We start from the raw sequence: 17,768 nt of genomic DNA, 5'->3' as shown, positions 1-17,768 counted from the left end.
CATGGAAACCTTTAGATGTTATCTGCATGCAATTTTGCTGGCTTAATCCACTGTGGAAGGGCTCCTTCTCCTGCAAATTTCATCCACTTGAACCCAAAGGGGGAAAGTGGTTGAAGCTATTTTTAGATTCTGCACTGTAGTGAATAGAAAGCGTTGATCTATACAGAGCGACTTGGAAATGGGAACCCAGATTGAAGCGGAGAGAACACAGAATGTCTCAGTAATAGATACAAATTCTAGGCAAATCTTGAGGTCCATGCACAAACCTTTCATATAGCCATCATGACCAGTACTTCTTGCTATAAATGTTATGATTGTTATATACAGTAATATTGTTGTGATTTTGAATATGGTTGTAAGCTGCTTTGCAGAGAAGTTTTCTCAAAAAGTGGGGCATAATTTCTTGAATATCATGAAAGGGAATTCAAGCAAATTAGTCGTGTAGGTTTTTTGTGCGTGTGCATGTCATGGAAACAAAGGCAAGAAGAACCACAATAACAGTGACAGACTGGAATGGTGTCTAATCTGGATCAAGTAAAAAACAAAAACAAAACTTTAGCAACATCTACATGAGAGATGAGGAATCTTTGGCCCTCCAGATGCTGGTGGACCCCCATTTTCATCAACCACAGCTAACATGGCCAATAGTCAGGAATAATGGAAGCTGTAGCGATACCTGCAGGATCACATTCTCCATACTTAGCCAACAAGAATGTCTCATGACAATACCATCATCATACAGCCATGTTGGCTAGGGCTTATTATTTTTATTATTATTATTACCCTGCCCATCTGGCTGGGTTTCCCCAGCTACTCTAGGTGCCTTAGGGCTTAGAGAATATATAAAACATAATAAAACATCAAACATTAAAACTTTCTGATACAGGGCTGTCTTCAGATGTCTTCTAAAAGTTGTATAGTTCTTTGTCTCCTTGACATCTGAAAGGAGGGTGTTCCACAGGGAGGGCACTTCTGTTGAGAAGGCCTTCTACCTGGTTTCCTGTAACTTCGCTTCTCACAACGAGGTAACCAGCAGAAGAAGGACCTCAGAGGAGGACCTCAGTGTCCAGGCAAGCGATGGGGGTAGGGATGCTCCTTCAGGGCTGAGGCCATTTAGGGCTTTAAAGGTCAGTACTAGCACTTTGAATTGTGTTCAGAAATGCACTAGAAGCCAATGAAGATCCTTTAGGACCGGTGTTATATAATTCCGCCAGTGGCTCCCTGTCACCAGTCTAGCTGCCACATTCTGGATTAGTTGTAGTTTCTGAGTCACCTTCAAAGGTAGCCCCACACAGAGTGCATTGCAGTAGTCCAAGTGGGAGATAACTAGAGCATGCTCCACTCTGGAGAGACAGTCCATGGGTAGTTAGGGTCTCAGCCTGCGTACCAGATGGAGCTGGTAAACAGCTGCCCTGGACACAGAATTGATCTGCGCCTCCATGGACAGCTGTGAGTCCAAAATGACTCCCAGGCTGCGCACCTGGTCCTTCAGGGGCACAGCTATCCCATTCAGGACCAGGGAGTCCGCCACCCCCTCCCACCCCCTGTCCCCCCCCAAAACAGTACTTCTGTCTTGTCAGGATTCTACCTCAATCTGTTAGCCACCATCCATCCTCCAACTGCCTCCAGACACTCACACAGGACCTTCATCACCTTCACTAGTTCTAATTTAAAAGAGAGGTAGAGCTGGGTATCATCTGCATATTGATGGACACCCAGCCCAAACCCCCTGAGGATCTCTCCCAGAGGCTTCATTTAGATATTAAAAAGCATCGGGGAGAGGATGGAACCCTGAGGCACCCCACAAGCGAGAACCCAGGGGTCTGAACACTCATCCCCCAACACCACTTTTTATGGGAAGTGTAGTCCAAAGCATCTGGTTGGCGAAGGCTGTTCTATCCTGCAAGATGGAGTGGGAAACCTTTTTCAGTCCAACAGCCCCATTACTTCACAGGCAAACTTCTGGATGTCTCATGCCAGCACTGGGTGGAGCCAGAGGTAAAAGTAAGTCAAGCAACAGATGTGACTCTTACCTTTGTACAATAGACTACATTCCAGCCACACAAAAGCCAGAGGCACCTATACATCTGCATAATCTCAATTCAGGCAAGCAAGCACACTATTAGCACACTACAAGACACATTACAACATCCTTCTTGTTCCCTGCAGCTCAAGCAGCTCATCACTCCAAACTACCTTTTGTGCAGCAGAAAACCCAAATTGCTGTTTGTTCTGATTTAGCATTAAAGAGAGGGTTTGGTGCGGAAAGCACGGTGTGTGTGTGTGTGTGTGTGTGTGTTCAGACATAGAGCTTTAAAAGCATAAAGTAAAAAGCATAGAGTAAATGTTAAGTGTGGATGGAACCTTAGACCTGCTAAGGCCCTCAGCACAAGCTGTTAGCTCTGCCAGAAGAGGACAACAAAGCACAATGTGGACTTGCACTCCCCCCCCCCCCATCAGCCCAGTCTTACTAACACTCTCAGTTCTTTCTTCCTTCATTTAAAACATTGCCTGCTAGATGTTTAAATGTTATCATGTTGTTCCTCTAGGCTAAATATATGTAACTCCTTTAATCTCAGTGGTAAATTCCTAGTTAAATGTTTTAAATAGATGCATTTAAATCAACAACTTGACACAAGTAACATTCATTTAGCATGTCAGGTCTCTGCTATTTCTAAAGACTTCTCTTTTTCCTCTTTTGAGTTTCATCATTTTGCCTTGTTTAAATGGCCTCTTTCTTAGAAATTGGATCTATTAATCTATGGTGTAATGTGAGGGTTACAATAATTATAGAGAGTGTCAATAGGGGATCTGTACAGGTGGAAATTCTATGGCCCAATATATTTGGTGAGGAGGTTGGGCAGAATTGTCATAGTGTAGATAAGCTCAGCTGCTCTGCAGTGTGGGCCTAAAGTCTGTATTGAAGATCTCTCAGGTGAGAGGTTATAAGATTCAGCAGAAGGTCCTTCAGTGCTGGTGGAAATGAAGATATGCCACTGCCATAACAGATACACCACCAGAACACTCTAGATCCACTGGCACAGTGCCCTACCGGGGGAGAAATTCCACCAGTGAGGCTATAGCAACATAATGGCAGAAGTAGGATGGAGTCATGGATGGGATGCCGTCTGTGTGGGTCTGTAGCTGCCCTCCTTGCCTGTTTTTTGGCTGCTTATAAAAAGAGTGTATTTCCCTTCCTAGGATCTTGAGTCCTTTGCTCAGACAAAGTGTATGCTCTCTGCAGGTGTTGTTCCTAGGGAGCTTTGTGGGTGCAATGTTTTTTTGAGCTCCCCTTCCTCCTCCGTGTGTGTACTGGTCTCCTAAAACAGTTTTTGAGAGCAGCACGAGAGAATCCAAACTTGTTTCAAGGGTTGGTCTCTTAGGGGGAAGAGTGCCCTGCCCCACTGCTCTCAGCTTGTGTGTCTTACTTCCTTTTTAGAGCTCCAGTGGGTGGAACTGTATGCCAGCTCCCTCCCCCTATTCTCAGTGCTGCCTCTGCAGGGTAGAAGGCATGGACAAAATAATTGTTTCTTCCTATCATTGGATCTGGTTCCACCTACTGTTGAGTTCCCTGCCTTCCTCACTAACAGTCCCAGTGAGCACCACCCACCCCTGTACTATGGTATTGCTGTGAACATTGTGATGCAACGGTGTGTCTCCATCATGACTTCACTGGCTCCCTCTGTGTATCAGTGGAATGGGGGCATCACTGCTGACCCAGTCCCTAATTGAGGGAGGAGGTGTGTCTGTCATTTTAACATCTTTTTTTTTTATCTGCTTCTGTGCTTTCTCCCTCCGTTCTGGAGCTGAGCACACATTGGATAGGGCATGATGTGGCTGTGTGTCTATTCCTGCATAACTAGAGTAGTTTATGATTGCTCTGCCCTTCTATTTGCATGAACCTTTATTTTGGTGTTCGGGGAAGAAATAATATTGTTGCATGCCACCCAAATTCTCCAAGCTGTGCAAGATTCCAGGGGATCCAGGTGGTTACCCAGGGTTTGTGCTAATTAATCTAACATTTGCTAGGCCCAGGGATTATAGGTGTCTGGCACCCCATTTAACATCCCAATAAGAACACTTATTGGTCCAGGAATTCACAGTGGTCTGACACCCACAAACTCATAACACCATTTTTCTCCCTTTGTAGGGGAGGAACATGAAAAGAGAGAGAAGTAGAATTTGCAAAACACATGCTTAAAGGCATGTTGTTAAATGTGGCTCTCCCCAGGGATTAGGCCTTGGGCTGATTAACCGTCTATGTCCTTTTAAATGTGGGTATTTTTTTGGGAGGGGGGATTATTGTTTTGTTTGTATTCTTATTATGTTCTTTATGGTTTTATTCTGTATTTTTATGCTGTGAACTTCCCTCAGATCTTCAGATGAAGGGCGGCATATCAATCAATCAATCAATCAATCAATCAGAGTGATATATAGTAATTAGGGTTCAATAGTCGTCACCCCAGAAGCTTACTTGAAGAGCTGTGTGGCAATGAGGCTATCTGACATTCTGACATCAATGTCCATAGTTAGGGATGGGGGAAGAAATTCTGTTTCCCCTTCCTGAAACAATAGGCGAATGAAAATGCAGATGTCCTTGAAAAGCTGCACTTTTCTGAATTTTGAGATGCTCTTCTCCAGTCAAATAAATGGCATGCAAGAATGCATTGTTAGGTAAGATTGCTTTAAAAAATGTGCACACTAGCCAAAGTTGCATACAAAGATGTGTATATTAGGAGGAATGTTTACTAAAATACTGGTGAATATTCAAAAGGACTTTTTATTTATTTATTTATTTATAACACAAATTGATGTGGAAATGTGGCAAACTGAACTGAAGATTGGACATAAGAAACGAAGTGAGGACCCAAAATTTGTGCATCCTAACATTTTCACCAGGGATGTGTTAATCATTCTGGAGGCCCTTTCCCAGGGCCATCTTGAGCACTGGGGTGCAAAGATCCGCCCAGCGCCCCCAATTTTTTGGGGGGAGGGGCAGGTCAAAGTTGTTGAGCGATAACTCCATCCTTACATTTTTGCGATCATGCAAAATGCAAGACACCATTAGGGGGCGCCACCAGATACGTTGATTCAGCAAAAGAGAACAGAAATGAGCCATCGACCGCAATCACCTGAGGATCGCGGTAAAGAGCTTAGGCAGCTTCAGCGGCGGGCGTCCTGGGTAAAGACGGCCCTGCCCTTTCCTTTAAATAAGATATGTCTTCACAATCACCTAACACAAACTAGTTACCCTTTGATACTATGAATGCATTCATAGGCCAGTGATCTTCCCCAGTCCTTCAGATGTATATTTAATAGTTTTGGCTAAACAAATAAACAATAATATCTGTAGTAATGTGCATTTGCTGGAAAACCTGGAATTGTAAACTGCAATGACTGCAAGTAAAGAAGCAGAATATGGCAGTTAATGTATCCTAATATATATCAAGCACAAGGTTGTGCTGTTGTGCAGATGTTCCTTCCTGTTGCTGAAGAATGGTGTTAATCCAGCCACAGATTCATTTGTGTACATTCTAACTGCTCTGGTGAAGCTGTCAGCTATAGAATATTGACTAACAGTGTGGTTTGGGTAAGGGAAATGAAAAGTCATTTTGGCTGGCAAAATCAAATCTGTGGAGATAGGAAAGGCTGTGCAGTGGAAATGAAGAGAGGACAGTAACAATTGTGCTGAACAAGGAAGATGAAGGCCAGTGGGAAGAGATCTGAGGGACTAGAAAGAGATCTGAAGGCTAGAAAAGTCAGGATCTGAGGGACAGGTGCGTGGAGCAGGCACTGACAGGCAAAAGAGAGATTAAATTGAAACCTGGAGGAAAGATGCTCACATAGGGCCTATTACAGGGACGGGGAACCTGTGGTCCTCCAGATGTTGTTGGGCTGTAGCTGCTGTCAGCCCCAGTCAGCAGGCCAATGGTCATGATGGGAGTTGCATCAACATATGGAAGGTCATAGGTTCCTCATCTCTGGTCTAAAAGAATAATATTTTACACTGGAGAACCAAAGGATCAGGAACATCCAAGAGGTTGTGCTGAATGAATTTCATCTGAGGTTGTGTACCTCTTTTTTCCTACCTTGGTTTACAAATCATGCTTATTCTTTGAATTTTTTTTTTAAAAACCACATCTAGGATATAATCACAGACAAATAGTGTCAGGGAGTGTTAGAAGAAGCTGATGGGATTGCATCTGAGTTCTGGGAAAGGTTGAGGACAGGAAGGTTAACATCTTTCATAAATGTTGAATGATATCTCTGATCCAAAGGACATTTGAAGAGTGAAAACAGCAGAGTTTTATATTGGTGGAGGAGAGAATTAGCTTGAGGCACTGGAAGGACAACAGAGAATGGATTTTCAATCTGTCGTAGAAGGAGACTTATTAAAGAGTAATCTGCAGAATACAGAATGAGATTTATTTCTGTTGATATGGAAACCATTTATGGATTATGTTCATGAAGGGGAAAATATTATATATAATATATAGCAGAAATGATATATGGGCATTGACTTGAGTACCCGGGCTTGCTATTTTTCCTTGCAAAAGGAACCATAACCTTCAAGACGTTTCCCCATTTGTTTACTGGAACACTTTAGTAGCCACTCTATATGAGAATTTGGGTTTTGTTGTACAATAGGATCTTTGAAATGGACTTTGGTGGGCTTGCCCTGATTGTGGAAATAGGCTAAAGTGAGCATGAGATGCAAAAGCTATGATATGTTACTAATGGCTGTTAACTATATTTACAGGGATGGTTATTGGGAATTGGGAATGCATCTTGAGTGCATCCTACCTGTTTGCCCTTGATGTTCCTTATCAGATATGGTTTTCTGACAGTTGAGGAGCTCTGCCTTTTCAAACAAGCTGTGCATCGGAGTTTGGTGGAGGTGAAATTTGTCCAGCGTGGAATGGTTGGGGAGGGCAGAAGTGGGTGAGAGAGTAGGTAAAAGATGGAGGGAGAGAGAATATACATCAGCATACAGGCAGGAATCAAGTCACAAGTGCATCCCTCTAGCAATACAATAAGGCTCAGTGGATCCATAAGGCAAGACAGGACCAAAACAATGTGGGGCATCTTTGCTAGTCTCAGGTACATCATCCTCCCCATCTGGATTTGGGTCTGAAAGCCCAAGGGAATGTGTGAGTGTGTTTGAGAGTAAGTTGTAAGCAAGCATAACATTGCACAACATCATTGCTGGCTGCAAGCATGTCTGTTGAGGCAGCAGCCTTAGATTCTAATTTGCTAGCTTTGTGGAGCTTGAGCCAACATAAGATAGCCTTAACCAATGTTGAGAATGCTTTGATTGATGGAATTGGTGCTACTACAGGTGGTGTTGCATAATACCCATTCTACATTTGATCATTTAGTGTGGCGGCACCTGCACATTGGAACTCCCTGCCTATTGAGATCAAGCAGCTGGCTTCACTCTGCTCTTGTCAGCTAGAGACATTCTTGTTTAGACAAGCCTATCCAGATGCTTAGGACATTTTGAAATAAATAAATGTGTGCTTTCTTTGACAAGCCTGAAAACAGTTGAGCAATAGTTTTCATAAAAATGTTCCGGTGACTTTTTTTAAAATCAGATTGGGTTAAAATTTGGCATCTCCATAAACATCATCAGGTAGAATATGTATACAAAATTCCAGGTTATTAGCTCAACAGGTGACATTTTTTATACACAATCCTTGAGATTTAGAGTGGTGGAATACCCTCCCCTTTTCTGCTACCCTTCTTAACTAAAGACAAAATTCCATGTCCCTTTAATGTTGAACTGTTGGTAGCAAGGACCATAGGGCCAAGTTAAGCTATTAGTCCACCTGCCTCAGTATGGAGTGGCAGTATTTCTCTAGAATTTCAAACAGGATATCTGTCCAAACCTCACATGGAAATGCCAAGAACTGAAACTGGGACCTTTTGCATGTAAATCAGATGCTCTATGACCCTGACCTATGACCCTTCGTCAACTATAGCTTTTCCTCAGTATGATAACATATTGTAGTACAATTATATTTCCTCGGTATATTTGACCATGATATCCTGGCTTGTAAATCAGGGAAGGGAATGCTATTGTAGAAACACTAAATAATGAATGCAGCCTATAGAAGGCCAAGTATTCAGGGGGAGATGATTGTTGTTATCAGGTAATGATCCTCGTTGTGAAAACAGGGATCTGGCAAGTATGCATCTCTTTCCCTTTGTGCAATGTTGGAGACAAATCTGTTTTTAGGGGCTGGCCTAGGGTTGGTGAGATCCTGGCATCCATCATTCTAGTTTGCTCAGAAGCATAAGCAATGGTTTGATGAGGTGGGAGGAAAGGGTGACACACACACACACACAGAGAGAGAGAGAGAGATAACGATAGCAAGATCATGTTAGATGTTGGACAAGGCCTGTTTTAGTACATAAATAAACATCAGTACTTGTCAATAGATTGCTGCTGCGGCAAAGGGTTCAATTCATATACAGTTGACAACACATTTCTCACGGTAAGCCCAGATACGGAGAACCAGAGTTTGTTTTCCCCCTCTGAAAGCTGGCTTAACTTTGCATTTAATGCATATTACATGTAAATATTAGTGGTGCCACCCTGACTGCAGCTAGGTTTGCATTGACATGTGGCAAGAGCTTCTCGGAGATGGTTCCACATTTGTGGAATGCCCTGTCTGGTGAGAAGTGCTTGTTTCCTTCATTACTGACCTTCAGGATAAATTTAAAAGTCTTTCTGTTGGTGTTCATGCACTTAAAAAGAAGAAGAGCTTGCATTTCAAAGGGTGCCTAATGGCCAGAAAGAATCCTACACATCTGTTTTTTTAAGAACCCAACCTCTGACTTTCCCATAACTCTCTATGTTCCTGCATTCTCACTCTATCATGCTCTGGTGTGAAAGGCTTCTCTCAGCCTCAAACTTTTCTCCAAAAAAAAAAAGAAAGAAAGAAAAGCGGGGGGGGGGGGAGATGTGGTTTCCTTTTAGGAAGTCAGATATAAATTAAAGACATTTAGATGGAAACTTTGGATAAGACACTGCTTCTTCTCTCATGCACTTTAATTAAGATTTTATTCCTCCATCTCTTTTCAAACTAGTATTTTTTTTAAAAAAAACGTATCACCATATCCTACCCTGAGAATCGTTTATTCATTATCTGAGCCAGAACCCATGGTGTGGAACCAAAAATTTATGAAAATCTATATAGCCCATGTCATCTCTGCATTTTCATTATATCAGTTTTTCAAAAAAATCAGAATAGGATGTAACACACTCAAATCCCATACGGTTCTGCCCTGTTACTTCATTACAATATATGCAGTTAACTTAGGTACTTCTGACATTGGCTGCTATTTGTGCCATCAAATTTATTGCTTGCTTTAGAATGGGCAGCTCAATGGTCTTCTCCAGTGATTTGTAACGTTGCAGCAAAAAAAAAAAAATAGAAGAATGGGTTTTTGCGTGGAAGTTGATGCCTAGACTCTTAAGTCATATTTCCAAAATCTGAGATGCAAGCAACTTTACTGCTGTATATTCCCATTTCCCACAATGCAAAGATGTTGGAGTCAGTCATCTTCCAGCAGATATACCCATTTTTGTGAGTGGGTTCAACCCATTTCTTGCTGCCCTCCTACCCATCAGGCCTGGTGTAAAAAACAAAGAAACCTTAGGTCTTATTGCAGGGCTTGGGAAACTTTTCCAGTCCAAGGGCCACAATCCCTTCTGGACAATCTTCTGAGGGCCAAAGGTAAAAGTGGGCAGTGCAACTAAGATAGCTTTTACCTTTGTAAAGTAGGCTAGTTTCTGCACACACTCACGCAGCCCTCCATCCAGACAAGCTAGAGGCATCATAAATGTTCAAGGACACATTCTAGCCAGGCAAAAGAATTTCTGGGGTGCAGAACAGGGCCCTTGAGGGGTGTGGCCTGGAGGTTGTTCTGAGGGCCATAGAGAGAGGCCTTTGGGGGTTGAAATTTCCCATCCATGTTTAAGAGGCAAGTAGCAAGTTGTGGGGTTCTTTACTCAACCCACTGTTGTCAGAAAATACCCCCTGCCACTTATACCCAGGTTTAGTACTATGTGAGATACCCTTCCATGTTTTTTTCTGACCCTCACTGCTTGTTTTTACAACCAAGCAATGCATTCACAGCACAGTCCCATGCCTATTCACTAAGCAGTCAGTCCCATTGTATCCAGTGTTTCTTGCACCCAAGTAAAAGTGCACAGCCCTTTATATGTCTTCTTGTTTTGGAGGAAGAAAAAACAACTCCTAAACTACTTTCCCCAGAGTGATCCTCCTCCTTCCCTTTTACTTCCATCTTCTCCTGAATTTGTCTTTACTTTTATTTATTTATCGTAAACACTTTATATAGATCTCCCTTCAATCATATATCCAGGGAGATTTACAACAGGATTGAAACAATTAAAAGGTAAATATGAAAAACATGGCAAGCTTGTGATGTAATCCCCCAACCAAGCATCAACATTTTAAAAAAAGAGAGAGAAAATACATGAACAGCATTTGGAAATTTTATTACAGTTTTGTCAGCTGCTTTGTACTCTCTTTGCTTTAGTATCCACAAACTGGCATTACTAATTTAATATCACCACTTGTTGTCTTGCAATCTTCAGGGTTACCGATTAATTCCAGCTCAAATTGTCAGTGGGCTGGACTTGCTTTGTTTTTAATTAGTGCTGTGCTGAAATCTGTCCTCTGGTTTCTTGTACATTTTCTTCCCCTGTGAAAGAGGCGTTGATTTTGCTGCCTCATTCTCAGGACACTTTACAATTTCTTCAGAATTTTAGTTGGGTGTGAGGTTTTGAGCTTATATCAAGGGTGGTAAACCTGAGGCCCAGGGGCCAAATGTGGCCCTTGAACTCTCCCCAGGCCACCCCCTTCACTGGCCCCTGAATGTTTTTGCCCGGTTGGAATGTGTCCTTGAACTCTGGTAAGAGTACTGTATGTGAATGTGTGTGGAAACTAGCCTGTTGCACAAAGGTAAAACTGCATCAGTTGCTCTGTCCACTTTTGCCTCTGGCACCACCTACCACTGACATGCGTCCCCACCCCCAAAGGTCACCCAGATGGGAATGAAGCCCTCAATCTAAAAGAGGTGACCCACATCTGGCTTACATTTTCATCATTTCAAGGTGGCCTAGGGAACTGCATTTTTTCTTTCTGCCCAGTGAACATTTCTCCAACAAGCTGTCCACACTTCTTGATTACAAATACAAACAAAATGCATCAGGAGTTACGTCATTACATCTTTCCCGGGCTTTGACTGAAGTGCAGGCACCTGGGAAGGCTGCAGAACACAGACCGCTGGTGAGATAAATTGCAGAATGAAAGAAAGGACTAGGGCCAGTCTACCCATGAGGGAAAGGTGAGGCAACTGCCATGGGTGGCAGAATCCACAGGGACAGCAGATCTGGCCTCCAAAGAATGCGCTGTCTGCCACTGCTGTCGCCACAGTGGCAACAACAACTGCAGCACACTCCTTGGAGGCCAGATCTGCTGCCTCCTTGGCAGCCTCCCCCAATGCTGCCTCTACAACGGCCTTTCAGCCAATAGAAGGCCCTGCTGATCTCCCAACACCCACTGGCTGTCCTCTGGGTCTCCTGGGCTTTGAACCCACCTGACATGATTCAGAGTGGGCCACTTTCCAGTTCAACCATTGGGTAAGGTTGATTTGCACCCCCCTGTTCCTAATGTGTATCTTCACTCAACCCTTCTTCCCTGGCAGCAGGGGGCACCATTTTGTGGTTTGCCTTAGGCGCCAAAATGTCTTGGGCAAGCCCTGGAAAGGGCATTTACAAATATACCTCAGTCGCATCAAAAGTAATGTACACATGACCAAAATTCTGAGTAAGAATTTCACAAAAAGTTTGTCTCTCCTTTGATAATCTTCTGAGACAGTTTGTTTTCTCATTTACGGGTGGAAAAACTTGACAGATTTGCCCATCCTCAGCATCACCTCCATAGTAAGATTGCTGAGATCAGTCTCATAGTTTATATTTTTAAAGTCCCATAATTTAAGCATTGAGTTCACCAATAAATGAATAAAAATCATACAGCAGAGCAGAATGAAAAGTCATCATTCAGACACCCCTCTCTTCATTACAAACTGTTCTAATCTCAGCTAGAGATGAATAAATCTGTCAGTTTTGGTTTCTCTCAGTTTCTTATTTTTATGTTCTGAAGTTCAGTTCTCCCCATTTCTGCATCAATTTGTTATTTTCTTTTTCAAATGTCTTCATGAAAATCCATGCCAAATATATCCCCCATCGCTAATATTACCTACAATATGTGGGATGAGGGCAGACATTTCCAAACACTGAGACAAGAGACTAGAGCTGAATGGGTCATTTTGAAGAAAGCCTGCGTGTCAATATAGGTCAATAGGATGCACTTGTCACAGAAGGAATCCGTGCTATTGACATCAGTTGACAAGAAATCCTTCTTCAGCTAAAAACTGCAGTGAGTAATAGCAAATTCTGGCCCCTACCACTACAAGTGGGCTCAACAACCCCCCTCCTCCAATTACTTACAACTGCATAAATTACTCTGCTTCTCAGTCAGGTTTTCTGTGCATTTGCTCCCACAGGAGACAGTGATCAACCTGTGTCGCTTTAGAAGAAGATTAACCAAATGCATAGAAGATAAGGCTATCAAAGGCTGCTAGCCATGATGGTTATGCTCTTCCTCCATAGCCGGAGGCAGTAATGTGTCTGAATACTAGTTGCTAGAAACCACAGAAGGGAGAGAGTGCCGTGCTCAGGTCCTGTTATGGGTTTCCCAGAAGAGGCATCTTGTTGACCTCCATAGGAACAGGATTCTGGGCAAGATGAGCCATTGGCCTGATCCAGCATGTACACATGATTCTGAGAAGGGCCATACATCAGTAGGAGAGCACATTCTTTCCACTTAGAAGGTCACAGGTTCAATCCCCGGTGTCTCCAGGGGGGGTTGCAAATATCCTTTGCCCAAAACTCTGGTTAACTGCCACCAGTCAGTGTTAACAATGCTGAACTAGACAGACCAATGGTTTGACTCAGTATACAGTGGCTTCTTTTGCCTCCAGTGAAGACGTGGGTGCATGCTGACAGTGCAGTCTCATGCACTGCAACCAATGGAGGTATGGCACACTGGCACTGTTTAAGGCAGTCATGCCTCTCCTAATGCCTCAATTTCCAGCTCTATAGTGGTTTGCAGTTTCACTTGGCAACCAGAGTCGGTTATTAGGTTGCCCAATAGATCCCTCCCCAACACACATTATTGAAAGCCAGGACTGGGCAATTTGTGACCTGCCAGATATTGTTGGACTTTGACTCACATAAGCTGCAGCCAGAGCAGTAAGTGGTTGGGGGTCAGGGGCCAATGTGCAGGTAGAGCGTCTTCCTTATATGCAGAATATCCCAGGTTAATTACCTGGCATCTCCAGCTAGGACTAGGAATGTTCCCTATCTAAAACATTGAACAGCCACCGATAGCACTGTGTGGACAATACTGAGGTAGATGGACCAATGGTCGTCAGCTTCCTGTGCTTCTATGTTGTCCAGCAATTCCTGAAGGGCCACAGGTTCCCCACCCTTCTTGTAAATAAATCACACTATGGCCTTTAGTTAACCCCAATTGCTATGCCCTGTGTGTGTTTATTCCAGACATATGCTTCATTTCATACAAGCACTGGTGTGGTCCTCTGGTGGAATTATGTAGCAGGAAAGGGACTCATGACTGCCTTGGCCTGGCAGTGGCATCTTTAAAAAAAAAAATCATCTTCCTTCCTTTTGCAGCAACATAAAGGATGACACCAGCTGTGCGGAAATTGAGAGTTGGGTCCCTAGCCTGTCATGTTTTGCAGTTCATCCCAAGTAAGTGCTAATAAAAGCTTTATCTCTTCCCACACCATGACATATTTTGTTTATGTCACTCATTTTACAGAGAAGCTCATCTTCAGAGTTCTAAAAAAATGTTATTTGGTACTGTTTTATATTATACTGTTTTCACTATAAATCCAGACCATGTAAAGCTAGCGTGCTTCCCATAGCAACCACGGGAATATACACTCAGACTGCCTTTACTTACAAGGAACACCCCCCCCCTTCCCTGGCCCCTGTCCCTAGTAAATCAATGACCCTGTTTTTGCCTTATTAATATTGTTGCACGCCAGCCCAAGATTCAAGGCATTCCAGGTGCTTACCCAGGGTTTGTATTTCCTTTTGTAATAAGGCACCACAAAGATTGTGGTGTTTTTACGATATATGGTTTATTTACACACACATATATATAACCTGAGCCTATGATGGAGGGGTTCACAGGGTTACCCCCCCCCCCAAAAGGGTCTTGTTCTCCCATAGCTGCAAACAGAAATAAAACATTGCACTCTCTCTCTCTCTTCTCTCTCAGTTCCCAGTTTGCTGCTTTGCTTCTAGCTCACATCATTCCAAACTCTCTGACCTCAACTCTGCCTTTGTCCTTCTAAATAACTGCAAGCTGTCTTACATAGAGCCCCTTTCCTTTGTCCCCCTTAATGGCCCATCACCCAGGCAATCACCACAAAAGGAAGCTAGCTTGGCTTCTATTTTAACACTTGCCGGATACAGGGGTTAGGAGGGTCTCTGCATATAGTCCACACCCCACCCCACCCCAGACTCATAACAATATGTTACTCATTCTGAAGAGTAGTGGATGGCATGGTGGGGCCATGATGTTCTGACTTCCTGCCAGCTGAGTCACTGCAACTCACTGGGAAGTAGAGGGGGAAGTGGTGTGTTTTGTAAAAGCACTGGGAGGAGAACTCAACTTGTGTGTTTGCGCCAGGTCAACCTCCCCACCACCAGTCCCTCTCCTTCCTGGTAAACAGCAGTGACTTAGTTGTGAGGTGAGGGTCACTGACTCACTGCCTGAGTTGCTAGGGTTGTCATTCCCCACCAGCTCTCTTCCCAGGGTGGACGAGTTAACATTCAAATTTATTTATTTATTTTAAAAAATTACGTATTCCTTCATATTTTGTGCTGTACGTTTTTGCTTAACAGAGAAGCCTTGAGGGATATAAAGATGAGTAATTTCCCCTCGCTATCCAACAAAGAACATGTGAGAGAATTCTAGCATTAGAACTACCGTTCCAAATTGCTAGACCCCTCCCGTCCTCAGGTCAAGCAACCTAGCCAATTTAAATGGGTGAGATGAAAGAGAGAAAGACAAGGGCTGGTTTGAAACAAGGGGCTCTTTTATTTCTTTTTAATAACATAGACAGCTTTCTAAAGCTAACATTTTAGGGTATATAAATTCAGGAACAATATACTGTTATGAACAAAGTGCTAAATGGATCCATCATTATTCTGTGCCTCTCTCTTTCATACCAGCAGCGCTTAAAGGTGTTTCCATGCCTGGCAAACCAGCATCATTCAGAATGAGTCTTTTGTAAACTTGTTTCTGGGACAAAGTGGAGGATGAGCTCCAGATAAGATGAGGGGACAGAAGCAAGGAAGGAAGAGGAGGAGGAGGGAGGAGATAGTTCATGAAGGTAAAAAAAAAAAGGGGGGGCGGATTGATGGATTCCAGGTGTCTACTGTCATCTATCCCAGCTGCCAAATATTACTATGGAGCAGTAGTCGTATCTTACACAACTCTCAAGTGATTTGTACATCCAGGAGAACTGATCCAGCAGTGACATACTGTGCATGCAAGCAACAGGAATACAGTAATAAAATCATTAAAAAGGCCTGCTGGATTACAGCAAAAGTCTTAGCCCAGGGGTCATCAGTCCTTGAGTGCCCCCTTCTGCCTCCTTGATAATGAGGTGGTGTGGGAAGTTACCTTTTTCTTCCTTTGAAAGAACTTAAGAGATGAAAGAGGAACAAGGAAAACTGACTTCCTCTTTCAACTCTCTGTTCTTTTGAAGGCTGAGATTAATTCTACTAAATCTGACTTTTATCCAGAACCCTTGGAAAAATGAAATATGTGCGCACATGGTTTCTCTCTCTCTTGTATCTGTGTCCAGAAACAAGTTGGATGCAAAAGACAAGCTTATACAGTATAAGTGTTTTGTAGCTATATATTGAACCTGTCTAAGGGCCAAACTAGATGTGACATTATTCTGGCCTTTACTAAATAAATAAATAAATAAATAAATAAATAAATAAATAAATAGCTGGTAGAGTCTTTGAGTCCAAATGGAGGGATAATTGTCACCACCATCATGGGCTTAATCTGAATCAGTGTGGCCTAGGCACTAGCTATTCTCATAGTAAATACCCACCATGATAAAGAGAAAAGGTTGAAAGATAGTGTTGTGGACCCCTCCATCAAGATCTTGCATGACTTGGCATATCCTGACCAAAGGAATGGAGGAGGAATGAGCAGGAGCAGGAACAGAAGTGAGACTTGAATATGAGTACCGAAAGGTGGAGGAGAGAGGTTGTTTACTGATGTCTCTAGATGCCAGAGAGGAGGAAGTAGACTTACCAGCTCTCGAGTCCCAACAGGGAGGTGAGAAGGACTTCAACCAGCCAAAGGGAGTTGCTGAACAGGAGGAGAAGGTGGCGGAGCTGGAAGCAGAGGAGCAGGACGCAGTTTTGTCACTGAGAACCAAACACTGCCTTTGTAGGTGGGATCAGATGTACCCACTAAGATGGAGCCTGCTTGGGCATGCACAGCAGGCTCACCCCATCACATCTTCATTCATTTATTCATCATTTTATTTATATGTCGCCTTTCCATAGTTAAAACCACGCTCAAGGCGGCTTATAGCATCCCTCCCCAATAATTACAAACATAAGAAAAGTAGTCATAAAAATAAACCACTTCAGAAAGTACAAAATGAAATTTTGTAAATCATAAGATCTAACAATAAATATACAAAAAAATACTATCAATAACAACAACTCCCCCCACCCACCCCCAAAAAAAACAACCACACCCCATGCAAGATTCTGTTCAGCAGCCTCAGCTTTTGTATCTGGAGAGTCAGGGTCCGGCCCTCCCATGCTAGGTGGGGAAAGCCTGCAAGGCAGGGAACAAGTGTGCCAGAACTCACAACCAAGCTTGGTGAGAAGGGCGTGTAAACTGTCAGGCCATCTTTGTCGCTTCCGTTTGGTTAGGAACCTCTTGCCATGGTCATCTCCCTTGGAATCTTGACTTCTGGGCCTTGTAGTTGCTGCTGAGCCAGTCCTTCTATAAGCCAGAATAAATATCTCTTCATTACTTTGAAGTAAAAGACACTGTGATGTTTTGGGACAGGACCCTGACAGAGAGAAAGATGCTTAAATGCTAAATGGTACATCCAGAAAACAAGTCATGAGAGACTGTGTGTGCGCACGCATGCTCTTGTACATGTGCAAAGAGGAGAAATGGGCAGAGCCAAAGAAAACAAAGTGATGCAGGGCTGGGGAGGAAACTTTTCTGCAAGTGTTGAGTTCAAAGCTATGTTAATGGAGGGGTGGTGGCTGTGCGGAGGAAGCAGCACCAAAAGAGAGAGCAGAGAAAAAGAGATGGGAGGCACATGGCACAGAAAGAAAGAGAGAGAGAGAGAGAGAGAGAGAGAGAGAGAGAGAAAGAAAGAAAGAAAGAAAGAAAGAAAGAAAGAAAGAAAGAAAGAAAGAAAGTAAGTGCTATGCAATCCTGAAACCCTATAAACCCACATCTGTCTCTGACAATGCTTACTAGCAGTGGCTGCCAGCCCCTTACATATTACCCTTAAGGGAATGTGGGCCTATTATTATTATTATTATTATTATTATTATTATTATTATTATTATTCCCACTTCCACT

This window comes from Podarcis muralis, chromosome Z (assembly GCF_964188315.1).
Source record: "Podarcis muralis chromosome Z, rPodMur119.hap1.1, whole genome shotgun sequence".
Classification (NCBI taxonomy): Eukaryota; Metazoa; Chordata; class Lepidosauria; order Squamata; family Lacertidae; genus Podarcis; species Podarcis muralis.
The sequence above is the reverse complement of the archived record's forward strand: the minus strand, read 5'-3'. Positions refer to the sequence as shown.